At 43.1% G+C, this 17621-nt stretch overlaps 2 long non-coding RNA genes across 2 annotated transcripts; both read right to left on the bottom strand.

Annotated features, from left to right (window-relative positions):
- Positions 1-7713: 7713 nt before the first annotated feature.
- Positions 7714-9476, bottom strand: LOC118560017. Its single transcript, XR_004929012.1, has 3 exons — positions 8699-9476; positions 8547-8647; positions 7714-8158 (listed from the first exon to the last, which is right to left on the bottom strand). It is a non-coding gene; the product is annotated as an uncharacterized LOC118560017 (long non-coding RNA).
- Positions 9477-15128: 5652 nt separating this feature from the next.
- On the bottom strand, positions 15129-16481 carry LOC118560019. The gene is made up of 3 exons (XR_004929013.1): positions 16332-16481; positions 16180-16280; positions 15129-15787 (listed from the first exon to the last, which is right to left on the bottom strand). It is a non-coding gene; the product is annotated as an uncharacterized LOC118560019 (long non-coding RNA).
- Positions 16482-17621: the final 1140 nt, after the last annotated feature.

The raw sequence follows: 17621 nt of genomic DNA, 5'->3' as shown, positions 1-17621 counted from the left end.
GCAGAGCCAAGAAATAGGCTGCAAACACAAGGAGGCTGATATTGGGAGAGGGGGCGAACACGCTACTGTCACCAGGTATAAAACCAATAAATCAAAGGCGCTAACAACGTTAGCCGTACTTCGCACTTGAGTAAATCAGTTAGTCACACTGGGAGAGGGGGCGAACACGCTGCCGTCACCAGGTATAAACTGGTAAACCAGAAGGAACTAACAACGTTAGTCGTTTTTTTTTTTTGACCTCGGTAAATCAACTTATTAGTCAAACTGGGAGAGGGGGCGGACACGCTGCCGTCACCAGGTATAAACTGGTAAACCGAAATGGGCTAACAACATTAGCCGTACACAACTTCGGTAAATGATTTTGGTCGCACTGGGAGAGGGAGCGAACACGCTACCGTCACCGGTATAAACTGATAAACCAAATAACTAACAACGTTAGTCGTCTTTAGACCTCGGTAAATTAACTTATTAGTCACACTGGGAGAGGGGGCGAACACGCTGCCGTCACCAGGTATAAACTGGTAAACCGAAATGGGCTAACAACATTAGCCGTACACAATCAACAGCCCCAGCTGTAGGTAACAGGGTAACGAAAAGCCGTGAGCTGGGAGAGGGGGCGCGAACGCTACCGTCACCAACAAACAGCTTACTTACCTTCCAAAGAACTTCCACAATCAACCCGTTGCAGCCCTGGGAGGGCGGAGGAAAAACCGCAACTCCGCGCGTTGGGGCGTCACACAACGGGGAAGTTAGCGAACCGCTTGCGAGAAGAAAAAAGGAACAGAGCCAAGGATGACAGCAGGCTATATAGCCTCCGAGTGGTCATCCGGCGTCACAGGTGTGACTCTGTTGGTATAATTACTCGAACTGCGCATGCCCGAAGGGAACATTCAGTGCTTTCAGCACCGCCTCTGGCGGTCAGGAGGGATGAAATAGAACTCTTAAGAGTAACATCTTACCCAGCCTCTCCTTTTTGCCTCTTTGTTGAACCTGATAGCTGAATCTCATCTGTCAGCACGTGCTGTTGGGATTGTATTACCCTATTTATTATGTTCTTTAGGCTGTTTTTGAATCTTAGAAATCAATAAAAATTATTTGAATATTTTTTTCTGTTCCACTTTTCAGTTTGTGTCCATTGAATGTGAAATAAGCCCAAAATAACCCCTAATAAACTTTTTATCAAAGGTATCTCACAGAGCACTATAGTGAAAGCAGTAATGCTCCACTTGTGAAAGTAAACCTGTTGGCCTCTCCTTGGCATCAAGACAGCAATTCTTGGTGCTCCACAACCAGACAGGACACGTAAAAAACTGACAGAATCAAGGCTGCCAGACAACCGGCGCCACCGGGTCCTCTGACTACCACCAGCAACCAAAGCAGGTGGAGTGTCTTGCTCAAGGACACAACGACAGAGGATCGGTGTGGGGCTTCAAACTGCCAACCCACCAGTTACAGGAAAAACTTCTAGCTCAGATATTTTGTCTGATGAATCCAGAGAGTTTTGGCCTTTAGCTGCAACACAGGACCCAGAAACAAAGTAAAGCAATCCTTACTGTTGATAGGAGCAGCAGTTAATGGAAAGCTGCTATCAGTCTCCTCCTTCACAAGGAGCTGCTCTCCTTCCTGACGGGCCCCGGGTTCCTCCTGTTCCTCCTTTATGTGGAGGGGCTCTGACTCCTGCTGCTCCCCCTCAGGACTCTGTTCCTCAGGAGCCTCTTCTTTAACATCTGCAGCCAACACTGAAACACATTACATGCTTTATCAACAACTAGATCTTTACAATGTTACAACCATGGGAAAGATTCAGTTTAGAGAAAAAAATTTGATCAGCAGTGAAGAGAAAACTGAACCTCAGGAACTGACAGTTTCACCCTAGAAATGATCACCGGTAACTTGAGGGTCATTCTGTTGTGGGAATTTATTGTAATTATTTCTTTAAAACGTTTAATAATGGCTAAATTGGATAAAATATGACAGTTAAACATTGATTTATAAGTATATATTTGTTATATGAATAAATATTTGTAGCTGATTAATTGAACAGTTATGTCTTGTTATTGTTTTGTTGCATTTAATGACACACAGTTTTATATTATTAGCTACCTTTGGCTCAGTATTTAATTAAGTGAGTCATTGATTTATTTCTTTATACATTCTAAATGTTGGCAGGATTGGTCCTCCATAGTGAACAGCCAGAAGAAAACATGCGACCCTCTTTCTAAACAAGATAAACCAAAAACGGTTTTTTGGGGGCATTTTTTCAAGCACAAAGAAACTCTTGATACTGAACGTTGCTACATGCTAAGCTAGCATTAGCACCTCCTATGCTACAAGCTAAGCTAGCATTAGCACCTCATATGCAGAGCTGCAGGCTTAGCCAGTTTTCTGGGGGAAAGCCTGCAACGAGTTGTGATGAAGAGGAGGAATCCATCAGCTGCTGAAAACGGCTCCTAAACTTTAGCTCCATCCACACAGTTAGCATGAAGAAGGAAATCTCCAAACCTGATGGGTGCAGCAGAACTCTGGGCTGGAAAACATCCCCCATCATTGGTGTCTCCTCTGCTGCGTCCTGCCGCTCTTTGAGCTCCTGCTTCCCTCCAGTTTCTCCGCTGTGCCTCCAGCTGCTGGACTTCTTTCCAGACTTCATCACCTGCAGCAGCTGCTGCTCTCTTTCAGCCTCACCAACACTCCCGCTTCTGGCCTCACAGCAGAACAAGGACAAAGAACCCGGAAGAGATCAACGTGGCTGCGCGTTGGGGAAGAGGCACATAAAAAACGGCCGCCATCTTGGTGCGGTCATTCTGCAAACAGCACCAGGATGCCAGAGGCGGATTCTCAGGATTTCTAATTCAATTCAATTCAATTCAATTCAATTCAATTCAATTTTCTTTATATAGCGCCAAATCATGAAACATGTCATCTCAAGGCACTTTACAAAATCAAGTTCAATCATACTATACAGATTGGGTCAGATTATACAGATTGGTCAAAATGTCCTATATAAGGAAACCAGTTGATTGCATCAAAGTCCCGACAATCAACTTGTTTGTAAAACGAAAGATAATTATGTCAAGGTTGCCTCTTTGCTTTAATTTAAATATTTTTCTTCTTAATATCTGATAAAATAAATTATTTTGCTTATTTTTGTAGTGTTTTTGAGTCATTATATCAGAATCGGTAAAATTGGACACTGGTATTTTCACGTTTTGCACCCAAAAGTATTGTTTCTATGTATATCTTATTACATTAGGGAGATGTTTAACTTTCAGGAAAAAAAACAACTTTCTTTCATCTCAGGCATTAGTTTCCTCTTAGTTTTGATCATCATTTCCAGATGTTGTCACTCGAATTCCTCAACTCTGTTATGGAAACTTGAAAGGCTCTCTGAATATTATCATAAAATAAATTGGGATAGAAATCAACATTTTCACATAGATCAAATGTCCCCCATACTAATTCAATCATTTTAAACTGAAAGATGACATAAAATCACACATTTGTGTCCTCTTATTTCCTGAAATGTGACTAATCTGGGAAAGCACTCTTGTCATTTTTCATCAAAATTGTTTTTTAACCTAAGAATTGTAATCAAAATAAATTTTATATCATAGCTTTTAATATCTTGGATAAAAGTCTCCAGACAATAATTTTTTCAACATTTAAATTTATTTTTTTTAATGAAATTGTAGGTGTGACGGGGTTGAGAACAGCATAACAGGGTTGAAGATGGTAACGGGGTTAAAGGGACAAATACAATTTTACATATTTACTTCAATGTACAGCACTTTCCGTTGGCATTATACTGTATTTAATTTGGAACCATAGCAAGGACACCAGATATAAATTGCTGTTGAATTGAGCTTTATTAATCTAAAGTAAAAAAACAGCATATTACCAACAGTAAAACATTAAGTGAAATGATTAAATGCAACATAATGTGAACTGTGTGTGTGTGTAGGTATAACAAAGTCTCATGGGAGATGTGCTAAAAGTAACCTCTTCCTAATTCCTAACATACAGTCACACTTGTAATTTGATATATTAATATTAATAACAACAATGATCAGACAGTGAAGGATTTTAATGTGTCTGTATCAGTGTTTGTGTCCATGTTAAAGTGATTTTGCATGTGTTCCTGTATCAGTGTGTGTGTCTGTATATATGCATGAATGTGCCTTTTGTTTCATTAAGTTCATATTGTGAGTGGGTTCCACACCTCTTTAAAGACTTCCACATGGCGCTTTGGAACGTTTGTGGGGGTGGAATAAGTTCAAGGACTTCATCAAACAGGTACCAGTGAAGATCATCCTGATATGGCCAGAAGAAGCGCTTTGACCCAATACCATGCATACATTTGACCTGGACATGTGTCTCTTGTATGTTTAGAATGATACCTGGATACAAATCATCATCATATGTGAGAATACAGCATTTACCAATCAGCTGTGAACTTTGCCACTGCTTTGTTTTCCTGTATTTCCCTCAGCAGCTGGCTGTGATGCAGCCATTTCCATCTTCTGTCTGAAACTGAAACACTGGCTGTTGAAGCACTTGCAGATAAACTGCTGACGTGTTGAACTCATGCAACTTGCATCCAGAAGCATCAGTTCTCCTGGAGCCAGAGTAATGAGCTGCTGGATTCTCATGGTTCCAGGAACAGCCGCTATCTTTGGCATTTCTCCATTGCTTCTTCAACATCTTTTCACAAAGAAGAGTTTAACTCTTGTGTTTGCTTCAGACAAGGTCCTGAATAACTCTTCTGCATCTGGGATGTCACGGCCTTTTGCCACCATCTTGTCAGCTGCTCTTTTTAAGGCTCCCCCAGCACCATCTGCTCCTTTTCCATTGACATTGTTAGGAAGATGTTCTGTTGTTAATACAAACAGGATTCAAACTTGGCATCAGTAAAAGGTCAGGCTGTCTTTTTCATAGCCTTACTAAATCTGGAACTGTCCAATCTACCATAGCAGGTCTGAGATGGTAGCATGTAGGGAGTGTTTGCTACCCTGTAGTCCTGCAGCTCGGTCCATTAGTGGCCTGGCTGGCCAGAACCACGCTGACCTCCACTTAAGGTAAAAAATTAACTGCTTTATTTTGGGCACAGGCTGCAGACACCATCATCCCAGCTCTGCTTCAGGAGAAGCTCTCCCAGCTGAATGTACCCGACTCCACCTGCAGGTGGATCACAGACTTCCTGTCTGACAGGAAGCAGCAGGTGAAGCTGGGAGAGACACTCATCTGCACTTTTGCCTCTAAAGTCAGAGAGAAGAGAAAAAAGGAGTCAGTTCCAGTTGCACTGAGCAGCTGAGCAGATTAGTAGATTGTTGGTTCCTGTAAAAACTAGACATCCATGGAGAAATCAGCAGACAGATCCACATGAATAAAGCTAGAAAGTCAGATCAAGGAGAAAGGCAATGGTTTAATCCAGAACACCAGACACTAGCCTCAAGCAGCATAGCAGTCATTTTAACAGCAAACATTAAAAGAGGCCAAAAGCTTCAATTTTAGCACATTTGGAAAGGTTTGCCACATGAAAGTGAAGCAGAAAATGCCAATTGTCCATGTGGTCAGCTGTCTTTAGTGTGAAATGTAGAATCCTAAAATGCTGTAAAGTGAATAGTGGAATGAAGGTAAAAAAGCCGAGGTAAAAAAGGAGGCGGTGGAAGGAAGCACATCTAGCATCAAAATGTGAGTCCCATCTAAATGACTGAGAGATTTAACAAGGACTCATCCAGGAGGTCCCAGAGGAAGCAGAACAACATGTGAAGCTCTGCAGGACTCACTGCCTCAGTTAAGGTCAACAATTAGAGAGAAAGTGGAAAAATGGCCTCCATGGGAGAGGTCCAAGACCAGAAGCACTGCTGAGCCACAAGAAGCCAAAGAGCCAAAAACATCTGGATGATCATCAAGACTTTTGGGGAAATCTTCTGGGACTGATGAGACAAACTGGACCTTTCTGGAAGGTGTGGCTCCGTTCCATCTGCTGAAGAACTAGGACAGCGTTTCAGAAGCACAACATCAGGCCTACAGTCAAACACGGTGGTGGCAGTGTGATGGTCTGGCTGCTTCTGCTTCTTCTGGACCTGGAGGACCTGCTAGAACTGAAGGAAGCAGGAATTCTGCTCTGTGACAGAAAATCCTGGAGAAGAAAGTCCTGCAAGCAGTTCTGGACCTTAGACTCAAGCTGACTGAGGTTCTGCAGCAGGACAATGATCCAAAGCTCAGCAGCAAAGCCAGGGATGAAGGTTGTGGAGTGGCCTAGTCAAAGTCTGGAGCTAAAGCTGACTGAGATGCTGTGGCCTGACCTTAAACAGGCTGTTCATGCTGGAAAAGCCTCCAATGTGTCTGAATGAAAAAGTTCTGCAAAGCAGAGCGGGTCCAAACTGCTCCAGCTGATGGAAAAGACTGATTAGCAGTTATCAGAACCACTTGATGGCAGCTGCTGCCGCCAAGGCTTGAAGCAGAAGAAACACAAGAAGGACTTTAAAACCACTTTCTGGATCTACTCAGGTTCTGTTTGTCTGACATTAAAATTCATTTGATGATCTGAAAAGTTTCCATGTGACAAAAACTAGAAGAAATCCACCAAATTCTTTAGATTTCTGTGTAAAACGTCTGAAGACTGAGAGCAAAGTGGAAGCAAAGTCAGATTGCTGCTTTGTTGCTCAAAGGTTGGCAGTAAAGCAGCTGATTCTGATTAGTGCGGATGAAGCCTCCAGCTGTCTGCCCTTCATCCTGCTCCATGCTGCCATCACACAGGAACAAGACACCAAAGATCATGTGAACTCCTTGGCTGGAGGCAGAGACTCATCCCTAACCTGGAGGCAACAAAATACAGCAAGTCCTTTCTGTCAACTTTGAATTGACAGCTTGATGGATTCAAAATGTGGCCCAGATCAAATCCATCATTTCTGAGCCTAATTTCAGACCTTCTGAGCCTTTTCTCCCTGATGCTCCCCCACATCTAACTGCAGCCCTAACCGTGGCCTTAGTGGCTTTTCTGGCCATTTTAGGAGACACATGGAGACAAAGGAGCTCAGCATGGTGAAGTGGAGCAAAAGGAAACTAGTTGTTTGTTTCTAGGTGGGAAAGTTTTGGAGAATCTCTTTCTGCTGCCGTTCTAAAGGCTTTCCAGGAGGAATGTGATCTGCTGGCTTTCAGTCCACAAACACATCAACTAACTTCTTGGTGATCTCTTTAGTTTTCAGCTTTAAAGTTGATTCAAAGCTGTTAAAGCTGAAGAACATTTGCTCTGATGCAGCAATGGAGAAAATCCAAGCTTTTCTTCTTGGACTCTTTCAAACTAATGAGTCTTCAAAGAAATCTGCAGCACATTTCATCTTGACTTTTATTAGATGGAGTTATTGAGGGGGAAAAAGTTTCCACTAATGAGCCTGGATGTGCTGCTTTGTGTTGATCTGCCAAATCAAATCAGCAGTTTGTGGTGGTCAGCTGCTAAAAGGACTTTAATGGGCTGTGAATACTTTAGCCTGTAGGGGCCTGTAGTGGAAGTCAGTTTGCTAGCAGGACTCTGCAGCAGCTGATGGATGTTGAGCAGCTGATGTGTGGATGAAAAGCCAGAGAAAATGAAGGTGCTCAGCTTTGAGAAAGCTGTGAAAACTTTGCTAGTGTAGCATATTTGTAAATATAATATAGTACATTTTAAATCAATGTAAGTGAATAGTGACCAATCGGGTCAATAGGCTAGTTGGATCAGAAACTAGATTCGACTCATGAAGGAGCAGACAGACTGGAAGGTTGCAGTTGCGAGTGCCTTTGTATTTATAGTGTAGAAAGTTATATACATATTTACAACAGTGAAACATTCAAATGGCCATATAAAATGCGCAAAAGAAAAAAACTAAATAAACAGAAAAAAACATTAATCAATTCTACAATTAATGAACCCACACCCTTCAGTTCATTCACCCCAAGCTGGGGTTGGTTAAAGGTCCCAAGCAAGTTCTTTTAAAGTGCTTGGTGCAGTGCAGGTCCTAACTGACGCAAGTCAGATCAGGGTAGAACAGAATTGTTCGTTGGCTGCAAGGAGCCTCCTACCAGCCTGGCAGGAGATCAACAAGTCTTCACGCACGCACGCCAAAGTGCAAATCTTTCTTGGGCTCTAGGCCTGGATCTTCAGCTCGCCATCAAACCTGGCCTGAATAATAAAACAGGACCATTTTCTCAATATATATATTCAAACATTCTAGTGTGCACACACAAATTCAATAAATGGCACTCTTTGCACTATAAATAATTCCAATTTTCAGTCAATATGCATATTCAATATAAATATAAAGTTCAATATAAATTACATCCATGAAATCCAATAAATACGCACTATATAAATTAGTCAACATGAAATGTAAAGAAAACCTAATATAAACAAGTGCTCAAACAAACATTTAAGGCACCCAATTGTTTACATGTGGTTTGTATAAATCTAAAATGGTCGTCTGTTTGTTTAGCAGCTGCTAAATTACCAAGTATACAAACAAACATTGACATCAATAAGCTAACACTAAGCCACACACAGAAACACTCACCAATTCCACAGTTTATGCCTCACACAACAGGTTTTTCTCCCCATCTCATCCTGGCAAAGTAGTTAGCTCCTGCAGCTCTGCTTCTCCCAACATGTCCTAACCTTCCTACTTCTTCTTCTTCTTTTTGTTTAATGGCAGATTGCAACCCTAACCTTCCTACTTCCTTACTCCAGCTAATATACCTAGCTGATAGGCTGTGGAAGTACATGTGACCATGATACTTGACAGTGATTGGCTATGAAGTAGTGAGGGGATGGAAGTTCTATTTTACACAGGCTTGATCACTGAGATTTAGACCTGGGTTACACCCTCCCCCCTTAAATACATGCAACGCCGGTGCATGCTAAATTATCTGGACACTAGAACATACAGGAGCATCCGGGACAGGCTCCACCCACATTTCACTATAAGCAGTAGCTAAGCTATGCAAAAGAGTTTGCACTACAGAGATTAATGGGTTGCCTAAAGCAGCATACTGAAGACGCTTAATTGGCTGTGGCTGTCGACTAGACCGACGAATCGGCTGTTCAGTTTCTATACTATCACTAGCCTGTGAAGCAGGTATAGGTGCTTCAGTGGAATGTGGTGAGGATATGGTCAAGGTTGGTAATGTCTCTACCAGGCCATGGGATTCCAAATCTTCAGATGGGCTCAGCTCAGGAACATGTTCAGGCTCAGGTGAAATTCCTGGGTCTATTTGATCTTCTTCTGAAGGAACTTTTTCCAGGGCTGGATATGGATCCACAGCATCCGCCAGTAGAGACGACTTATCCACATCAAGTGAGGGATTCTTTCTTTCTGTCTCAGGAACAGGAACTCTGTTCATGGGCTGGGTAGGGATTGTACCCTCAACACTGACCTTCACAGTTGGCAAAACTGAAAACCCAGGTAAACTCCACTCCTCATCCTCCTCATCTGGGCTCCCCTCCAGTTCTTTCACTGGTTCCTGGAGACTGCGGGTCTGAGGCCTACGAGCAGGTGTGGAAACTGGTTGGTCAACTTCGGCCTGAGGAAGAAATCCACAAGGGAGTAGAAGGTCACGGTGCAGAGTTCGGGTCCCTCCAGAGGGATCCTTTCTGGCCTTACAATATACACAGGGAGATCACCCACACGACCAATCACCACATAGATGTTTGTCTCCCACTTGTCCTCCAGTTTATGCTTGCCTCTGAGCCTCACATTTCTGACCAATACTCGATCACCTTCTTCAAGACTGGCTGGTTTCACTCTTTGATCAAAACGGATCTTGTTTCTTCTTGCCATCTTTTCTGCATTTTTGTTAGCTAGCTGAAAACTTTCCTTCAGCCGAGAACGCAAGTTCTGCACATACTGAGAGTGTGATTGAGATGATAAATCTCTGACAGGTAAGTTGAAGGCTATGTCAACAGGAAGTCTCGGACAGCGACCAAACATCAACTTGTATGGAGTAAAACCTGTAACCTCATTTCGAGTGCAATTATAAGCATGAACAAGTGGCTTGACATACTCTTTCCACCTAGTTTTCTGCTCTGGCTCCAATGTACCCAACATGCTGAGCAAAGTCCTATTGAACCTCTCGACAGGGTTCCCACGGGGATGGTATGGCGTGGTGTGAGTCTTTTTAATGCCAGCAATGTTGCAGAGCTCTTTAATGAGGTGAGACTCGAAATCAGGCCCTTGGTCCGTGTGCAGGCGCTCAGGAAATCCATAATGCACAACAAAATTCTCCCACAGACATTTTGCAACGGTTTTTGCCTTTTGATTGGCTGTTGGAAAAGCCATAGCATACTTAGTGAAATGGTCTGTGAGGACAAGGATGTTTTTAGTGTTGCTTTTATCAGGTTCAATTGATAGATAATCCATGCACAGAAGCTCCAGTGGCCGACTGGTCTGAATGTTCACCAATGGTGCAGCTCGTTCTGGCAAAGCTTTCCGGCGAATGCAGCGATTGCAGGTTTTAATCTTGGTTTCAACATCTACAGACATGCGTGGCCAGAAAAATCTAGATCTTACAAGGTCAAGTGTTCTTTCAATCCCCATGTGTCCCATATCATCATGAAGGCTTGAAAGGACAACAGAACGACATTCCGCTGGCAACACAAGCTGAAATGATAGGACCTCACCATCCTGCCTTCTTCTATATAGAATGTCATCTTTTAGTTCCAGACGATTCCATTCTCTCATCACCAGAGGAAGGTCAGGAAGTTCAGCCCTGGCAGTTGGAGGTATTTTCTCTCCTGTTTCAAGCTGATGAATAACTTCTCTCAAAACAGGATCAGCTCTCTGTTTCTCCCTGATGTCATGAAGGGACAGTGATGGAAGCACTGGCAACCCTTGGGACTCATCAATGTACAAATCAGGAAGAACTGTAGGGGTCATACTCATCGTTTCGACCAGAGTAATGTTTTGCTCCAAAGGACCATCAGGCGTTTGGCCTCTCAGCAGGCAGCTGTAAAAAATGGCTCTGACCACATCTGGGGTGAGTTCTGCAGCATCCTCTGCTTCATTCATATGTGCTGTGATGAACTGTTGCACCATAGCCCATTCTCTCTGTGGGTCAGGTGTCTGGGAGTGTGGTCTCCTGGAGAGGGCATCAGCATCTCTGTTTTGGCTGCCCGCACGGTACTGCAATTTAAAGTCATATGTAGACAATGCGGCAAGCCACCGATGACTAGCAGCATCAAGTTTAGCAGAGGTCAAGATATATGTTAGCGGATTGTTATCGGTAACAACAGTGAAACTGGAGCCATAGAGATAGTCATGGAATTTTTCAGTAACGCTCCATTTTAAAGCTAAAAATTCCAATTTATGGGCTGGATACCTTGTTTCACTGGCAGACAACCCACGGCTAGCATATGCTATAACTCGTAGCTTCCCCTCTTGTTCTTGATAGAGAGCAGCTCCAAGGCCAATGGTGCTGGCGTCTGTATGCAGAATGTAAGGTTGACTTGGGTTGGCAAAACCGAGTACTGGGGCTGTCGTCAACCTGTCAATCAACGTATCAAAAGCAGATTGACACTGTGCAGTCCACTTTTCTTTAAAAGGTTTCTTTGCATCATGGCTTTTCATTATGATGGTTGTTTTGCTGCCACGCTTACGGGCAGGAGGGTACCCTTTTGTCAGGTCATTTAAAGGTTTAGCAATAGCAGCGTAGCCATTAATGAACCTGCGGTAATACCCTGCAAAGCCAAGAAATGATCGCAGTTCTTTTAAAGTTTGAGGAACTGGCCAGGATTTTAAGGCACTAATCTTTTCAGGATCTGTTTCAACCCCATATTCAGAAACTATGTGGCCTAAATAACGCACAGAAGTTTGGAAAAACTTACATTTCTGTGGTGATAATTTAAGACCATAATCTCTGAGTCGATGCAACACTCTTATCAACCTACTCTCATGTTCTTCTAGGGTGTCAGAGAAGATAATCAAATCATCCAAGAAGACCAAAACTTCTTTTAAATGCAAGTCACCCATGCACTTCTCCATAAGACGCTGGAAAGTACTGGGTGCATTAGTCACACCTTGGGGCATTCTATTGAATTCCCAAAACCCAAGTGGGGTCACAAATGCAGTTTTGGGCTTATCACCTTCTTCCATTTCTATCTGATAGTATCCTGACTTCAGATCAAGAACACTGAACCAACGTGAACCAGTGAGAGCTGAAAATGACTCTTCCAAATTTGGTAATGCATAAGCATCCTTTACCGTTTGTAGGTTCAACTTCCTATAATCTATACAAAGCCGGACATCCCCATTCTTCTTCCGAACGACTACAATCGGTGACGAGAATGGTGACTCTGATTCTCTTATTACTCCTGTCTCCAGAAGATCTCGCAAATGATTGCGAACAGCCTCAATATCATTTGGATGGATAGGGCGAGCACGATGTTTAAATGGAGTCTCATCATGAAGATGGATGTGATGCTTCACCCGGTCAGTACATCCAAAGTCAAGGTCATGATGGGAAAACACTTCTGGTATCTCTTTGAGCTTAGCAATAACTCGTTCTTTTCAATCAGGAGGAATCGGAGAATTTCCAAATTCAAACTGGAGATCAACTTTGTCAGTGTTCCTGAGCTGTGCATTACAGCAGGAAACCTCAGCTAGAAGCTGTGGTGATACTGTGACTTCTGCAATAATAGCAGGTGGTGACAATATTATGCTCTGTTTTGACTCATTTGTGATAACCACTGGGATCTTATGAAGTGTATGATTGGGCAATGACACCAGACAATTTTTCACACACAATCCTCCCGGCAAGGAAGTGGATGGCTGCTCAACTAATGCCCAACTGCTAACTGGCAGCAAACTGGTACAGGCATAGCCTTCCAGAACCATGGTATGGCCTGCTGGAAAAACAACAGGTGCCTGACTGTCAAGTGCTACATCACATACATTGGGCTCTTGGGTCTGCTGGTGACGTAACTGAAGAAGCTGGAGAACTGCTTTGTAGCCATGCTTGGCTGGTCTAAAGCTAACACTATTATCTTTCAGGCGTTTGTCATATAATGAATCAAGAGTGTTCATTCCAATCAGAACTTGGGACTGAGTTCCACTTTTAACATCTGGAACCACAAGTGCCAGTGTACAAACATCCAAATCTGTGCCAATAAACTCCTTAGGAAAAACTACTGTCATTTCTATATAACCCAAGTATGGGACAGCTTGACCTGCAGCTCCCTCTACTTGTAACAATTCATTTAATGGTTTCACAGGTTGATGAGAAAAATACTGATTGTAAAATGAAACTGGTATTGTGGTAACTTGTGATCCTGTATCTAACAGACATTGAACTTGCTGACCAGCTATTGCTACTTGACCAGTACATTTTGAGCCAATCAACCCTCGTGGTAATTCTGTAGCCTCAGAAATTGCATGAGACATATTGGTGCATGTTATCAGTGTCTGCTTTGTGGGACTTTGCTGGTCCTCTACAGGTTCCGTTTGCCCCTCAACGAGAACCTGTCTCAGTTTAACGACAGGGCACTATGAGAGTTCATTTTCTGCCACTTCTTCTGCTTTTCCATTAATTGTTTCTTCTTAGCAGCAACTAGTGAAGGATTAGGAGGATTGTCACACTTAGGTTTTATATGTCCATCTTCCCCGCAGTTGTAGCAGTAACCTGGCTTGGGTGGTAAATTTGCATTTTTATGAGAGGGTTGAAATGCATATTTACTAGTCTGTGGGGGCTGACTGAACTTGGCAACACGCATAGATTTTGGAAAAACAGACTGTTTCTGGCCAGACTGAGCAGTTGTAAGAGCAACCAACTGTTGCTGTACATCAGCTAACTGCTTGGCAAGTTGTTGGGTGATGATAGTCAAATCATCATAAGCACTTTTTTCTTCAACTGATGCATAAGCATGATGTGAATGCACACTAGCTCTGGATTTACTGGAACCAAGGTGCTGTTTCATACGCTGAGCTTTAGCAGCTTCTCTGTCTTCTTCTGTTCTTAACAACAACAACAGTTCAGCAAAAGACGGTGGTTTTGACTTGCGTTGCTTAAGTTGGAGCTCAGAGATTAAGGTGTTATCCCAACAACCACGACAGAATTGATTCAGCAAATGTTTTTCAAAATCAGCAACTGATACTCCACCCCTCCTTACAGCATGGTTCAAAGTCACTTGCAGGCGTTGTAAATAAACTGATGGTTTTTCACCTGCGTCTTGAAACTGCTCCATAAATTTTGCATACAGTTCATCACCATCTTGGACTGTTCCATAGGCAGAGTCAAGGATTTTGAGGTAACTTGAAGGAGGTGCATCTGGTTGAAGATGTTTAACCATGTATGCAGCTGGTGGTAGTAGACTGTCAAATATCCTTCTAGAACGGTGTAGTTCCGACACGGCAGGATCCTTTAACAGAAGGTCAACGCCAGATCGCCAAGCTTCATAATCCATTTCATGTTGTGGTCTCGGAGTTCGACCAGAAAATGATTTAAGTTTTAATGAGGACATGTGCATTGCATTATCATCACTTTTCATGATATGCTCAACCACATACCTCTGCACTCCAGGTGGGTTGATATCTGAGAAAGACATAGCTGGCAAGGGTCCGGAAGGTCGTGATGTGTAGTGGGCTGTAGGATCAGGTTGGACTTGTGGCAGCTCCCCGTCATCTGCAGTTACATCTTTTGGTTTGAGATGAATCACACCCTTGGTTGCCATCTGTGATGTACTTGAAGCAGCCATAGCCAAATCATCTTTATCTGGAGGTGTCTTCAAGAAAGAAGGTGCTGGACAAAGTTCAGTAATGGACTGGCCCAGTAGAGACACTACACTCTTGAGGACATCTGTGTAATTCTGACCTGTAAGCTTAGCCATGTGTTTCATTTCATTCAGGTAAGTTTGAGTTTTTATTTTAGCTTCTAACTCAGAGCAAACCACTGACAGTTCTTCGATTTCATAAGTAACTTTGGTTTGACAAATATACACATACGGCAAGATTTCACGCAACCCCTCTAACGCACTCCCTGACGCAAACTCAAAAATTATGCAGTTATGAAAATCTGAGTCAGAATCAGTTATAATTTCAGACTTTTCCATTAATCCATAACCTGTTAGAAAATCAGCTACTTCGTTATCAGTTTCTGTGTTCGTCGCATATTTAATCAACACTGCATTAGGTATTTTAACCCCGTATTTCACAAAGACGTCCATAGTAGCAACAAAATAGCAAACTGCAATACTTCAGCTCTGTACAAACTCCTCCTGGCTAGCTCGCCATAAATTAATGTAGCATATTTGTAAATATAATATAGTACATTTTAAATCAATGTAAGTGAATAGTGACCAATCGGGTCAATAGGCTAGTTGGATCAGAAACTAGATTCGACTCATGAAGGAGCAGACAGACTGGAAGGTTGCAGTTGCGAGTGCCTTTGTATTTATAGTGTAGAAAGTTATATACATATTTACAACAGTGAAACATTCAAATGGCCATATAAAATGCGCAAAAGAAAAAAACTAAATAAACAGAAAAAAACATTAATCAATTCTACAATTAATGAACCCACACCCTTCAGTTCATTCACCCCAAGCTGGGGTTGGTTAAAGGTCCCAAGCAAGTTCTTTTAAAGTGCTTGGTGCAGTGCAGGTCCTAACTGACGCAAGTCAGATCAGGGTAGAACAGAATTGTTCGTTGGCTGCAAGGAGCCTCCTACCAGCCTGGCAGGAGATCAACAAGTCTTCACGCACGCACGCCAAAGTGCAAATCTTTCTTGGGCTCTAGGCCTGGATCTTCAGCTCGCCATCAAACCTGGCCTGAATAATAAAACAGGACCATTTTCTCAATATATATATATATTCAAACATTCTAGTGTGCACACACAAATTCAATAAATGGCACTCTTTGCACTATAAATAATTCCAATTTTCAGTCAATATGCATATTCAATATAAATATAAAGTTCAATATAAATTACATCCATGAAATCCAATAAATACGCACTATATAAATTAGTCAACATGAAATGTAAAGAAAACCTAATATAAACAAGTGCTCAAACAAACATTTAAGGCACCCAATTGTTTACATGTGGTTTGTATAAATCTAAAATGGTCGTCTGTTTGTTTAGCAGCTGCTAAATTACCAAGTATACAAACAAACATTGACATCAATAAGCTAACACTAAGCCACACACAGAAACACTCACCAATTCCACAGTTTATGCCTCACACAACAGGTTTTTCTCCCCATCTCATCCTGGCAAAGTAGTTAGCTCCTGCAGCTCTGCTTCTCCCAACATGTCCTAACCTTCCTACTTCTTCTTCGTCTTTTTGTTTAATGGCAGATTGCAACCCTAACCTTCCTACTTCCTTACTCCAGCTAATATACCTAGCTGATAGGCTGTGGAAGTACATGTGACCATGATACTTGACAGTGATTGGCTATGAAGTAGTGAGGGGATGGAAGTTCTATTTTACACAGGCTTGATCACTGAGATTTAGACCTGGGTTACACTAGCAGCAGAATTTGCTGCTGCTGCTGCTGTATTTTAGGAAGAGAAGAGCTGCAGCTCTAGCAGCCCTAATGTCAGAGAAAAGTCCATCTTTAATGCAGCAACTAGAAATCTCTGCTGGTGGCAGTCAGAGGAAGCTGCAAGCTGGCAGCTTGTAGAATGGCCAGCAAAGCAACATGGAGGGAGGCTGTGAGAAATGTTTCCATCCTTCAGCTTTTCTAGCCCACTTGCAGCAGCTCAACATGAAGCCAGATGGAGATTTGGCCAAAGAGCCGAGCGCTTGTCATTGTTGATCATTTAGAGATCAGACTGTGAGGACATGACAGAGCTGCAGTCATCAGAGCCCAGCAGAAAGCAGCAGAAGCCAGAGAAGAAGCAGCAGCCATGCTTGTGTTGTGGATCAAGGTAGCGTGCTCCATGTTTGGCTCATTAAAGCAGAAGCTTGACAAGCAGACAATGGGCCACTACTGCACTTTACAAGTTTACAGTCCTAGCAGAGTTTCCTTTAAAGACCTTTGGCTTCCAGGCGCTTCTTTCTGGAGGAGTGGCACCCTGGAGCGGGTGGGCTCAGGAAGCCCACTGCAGCTTGGTGACTAGAAGCCACTTTCTAGCAGTCACTTCATCTGTGCTGCTGCTGCTGCTGCTGGCTTGGCCTTTAACTTTTTCATCTGCAAAGCTGAACAAGGATCAGATGTGCGCTGAGTCTGGACTCACATCTTGACTGAGAACGCTGCAAATGCTGCGCTGAAAGCACAACTTTGGCTCTTTTCTGGACCCAGGGACAAGATTTGCTGCTCAGCGCTGAGCCTGACCTACATGCTGGGGGGGGGGGGCAGCCAGCAGCCAGCAGTCAGCAGTCAGCATGCTGCTGCTGGCAGGAAATGAGGGAGCAGAGGAAGGAGGCAGCCTTGTGGAGCCGCTCAGTTCCCAGAACACTGCTGAACTCCCTCAGAAGATAAGGTGGTGGAAAGGAGAGACACAGCAGCTCCACATGGCAGCTGCAGACGTTTCCCTCAGCCACTCATTCACTGATGTCCACCAAATGCCCATAGAGTTCATCTTAGGGCCCAACAGCAGAGAAGCCATCCAGCTCCATAACAGAGGTCAGAGGTCAGAGAGGAGCCAGGTCTCCCTGA

Source organism: Fundulus heteroclitus, unplaced genomic scaffold, assembly GCF_011125445.2.
Source record: "Fundulus heteroclitus isolate FHET01 unplaced genomic scaffold, MU-UCD_Fhet_4.1 scaffold_369, whole genome shotgun sequence".
Lineage (NCBI taxonomy): Eukaryota > Metazoa > Chordata > Actinopteri > Cyprinodontiformes > Fundulidae > Fundulus > Fundulus heteroclitus.
This window is presented reverse-complemented; position numbering and strand designations above follow the sequence as displayed.